This window comes from Oncorhynchus keta, unplaced genomic scaffold, assembly GCF_023373465.1.
Source record: "Oncorhynchus keta strain PuntledgeMale-10-30-2019 unplaced genomic scaffold, Oket_V2 Un_contig_24678_pilon_pilon, whole genome shotgun sequence".
NCBI lineage: Eukaryota > Metazoa > Chordata > Actinopteri > Salmoniformes > Salmonidae > Oncorhynchus > Oncorhynchus keta.
The window spans coordinates 67,501-70,528 of record NW_026284045.1 but is presented as its reverse complement, the minus strand read 5'-3'; positions in this window follow the sequence as shown (position 1 = coordinate 70,528).

Here is a 3,028-nt window from a genome sequence, read left to right as displayed (position 1 = left end):
CCTCTCTGAGGCATCCCTTCCTGTTAAAGAACGATGCTGTCTCTCTGAGGCATCCCTTCCTGTTAAAGAACGATGCTGTCTCTCTGAGGCATCCCTTCCTGTTAAAGAACGATGCTGTCTCTCTGAGGCATCCCTTCCTGCTGCCTTCTCGCTGTTAAAGAACGATGTAAACAAGCAGAGACACATTGTGTAAACAAATAACAAGACTGCCTGTGTACAAAAACATTTTCATTGTTCCAAATATTCATCACAAACATAGAAAATACACCAACAAACGGCCAGAGACGCCTCATTGAAATGATCAACAATGTCAAGGGTTTACAACACAGCGCCTGTTTATTGGTCATATATATCCCTCTGATGACATCATGTCATGGGTTTACAACACAGCGCCTGTTTATTGGTCATATATATCCCTCTGATGACATCATGTCATGGGTTTACAACACAGCGCCTGTTTATTGGTCATATATATCCCTCTGATGACATCATGTCATGGGTTTACAACACAGCGCCTGTTTATTGGTCATATATATCCCTCTGATGACATCATGTCATGGGTTTACAACACAGCGCCTGTTTATTGGTCATATATATCCCTCTGATGACATCATGTCATGGGTTTACAACACAGCGCCTGTTTATTGGTCATATATATCCCTCTGATGACATCATGTCATGGGTTTACAACACAGCGCCTGTTTATTGGTCATATATATCCCTCTGATGACATCATGTCATGGGTTTACAACACAGCGCCTGTTTATTGGTCATATATATCCCTCTGATGACATCATGTCATGGGTTTACAACACAGCGCCTGTTTATTGGTCATATATATCCCTCTGATGACATCATGTCATGGGTTTACAACACAGCGCCTGTTTATTGGTCATATATATCCCTCTGATGACATCATGTCATGGGTTTACAACACAGCGCCTGTTTATTGGTCATATATATCCCTCTGATGACCATGTCATGGGTTTTAAACACAGCGCCTGTTTATTGGTCATATATATCCCTCTGATGACATCATGTCATGGGTTTACAACACAGCGCCTGTTTATTGGTCATATATATCCCTCTGATGACATCATGTCATGGGTTTACAACACAGCGCCTGTTTATTGGTCATATATATCCCTCTGATGACATCATGTCATGGGTTTACAACACAGCGCCTGTTTATTGGTCATATATATCCCTCTGATGACATCATGTCATGGGTTTACAACACAGCGCCTGTTTATTGGTCATATATATCCCTCTGATGACATCATGTCATGGGTTTACAACACAGCGCCTGTTTATTGGTCATATATATCCCTCTGATGACATCATGTCATGGGTTTTACAACACAGCGCCTGTTTATTGGTCATATATATCCCTCTGATGACATCATGTCATGGGTTTACAACACAGCGCCTGTTTATTGGTCATATATATCCCTCTGATGACATCATGTCATGGGTTTACAACACAGCGCCTGTTTATTGGTCATATATATCCCTCTGATGACATCATGTCATGGGTTTACAACACAGCGCCTGTTTATTGGTCATATATCCCTCTGATGACATCATGTCATGGGTTTACAACACAGCGCCTGTTTATTGGTCATATATATCCCTCTGATGACATCATGTCATGGGTTTACAACACAGCGCCTGTTTATTGGTCATATATATCCCTCTGATGACATCATGTCATGGGTTTACAACACAGCGCCTGTTTATTGGTCATATATATCCCTCTGATGACATCATGTCATGGGTTTACAACACAGCGCCTGTTTATTGGTCATATATATCCCTCTGATGACATCATGTCATGGGTTTACAACACAGCGCCTGTTTATTGGTCATATATATCCCTCTGATGACATCATGTCATGGGTTTACAACACAGCGCCTGTTTATTGGTCATATATATCCCTCTGATGACATCATGTCATGGGTTTACAACACAGCGCCTGTTTATTGGTCATATATATCCCTCTGATGACATCATGTCATGGGTTTACAACACAGCGCCTGTTTATTGGTCATATATATCCCTCTGATGACATCATGTCATGGGTTTACAACACAGCGCCTGTTTATTGGTCATATATATCCCTCTGATGACATCATGTCATGGGTTTACAACACAGCGCCTGTTTATTGGTCATATATATCCCTCTGATGACATCATGTCATGGGTTTACAACACAGCGCCTGTTTATTGGTCATATATATCCCTCTGATGACATCATGTCATGGGTTTACAACACAGCGCCTGTTTATTGGTCATATATATCCCTCTGATGACATCATGTCATGGGTTTACAACACAGCGCCTGTTTATTGGTCATATATATCCCTCTGATGACATCATGTCATGGGTTTACAACACAGCGCCTGTTTATTGGTCATATATATCCCTCTGATGACATCATGTCATGGGTTTACAACACAGCGCCTGTTTTGGACATGGTCATATATATCCCTCTGATGACATCATGTCATGGGTTTACAACACAGCGCCTACCTTTATTGGTCAATATCCCTCTGACAGCGCCTGTTTATTGGTCATATATATCCCTCTGATGACATCATGTCATGGGTTTACAACACAGCGCCTGTTTATTGGTCATATATATCCCTCTGATGACATCATGTCATGGGTTTACAACACAGCGCCTGTTTATTGGTCATATATATCCCTCTGATGACATCATGTCATCATGTCATGGGTTTACAACACAGCGCCTGTTTATTGGTCATATATATCCCTCTGATGACATCATGTCATGGGTTTACAACACAGCGCCTGTTTATTGGTCATATATATCCCTCTGATGACATCATGTCATGGGTTTACAACACAGCGCCTGTTTATTGGTCATATATATCCCTCTGATGACATCATGTCATGGGTTTACAACACAGCGCCATCTTCTACACCGATGTGTTTCAAACATCATCAATCATCATTCTAAACATCACAGTGGTTTCAGCGCCTGTTTATTGGTCACATCTGATG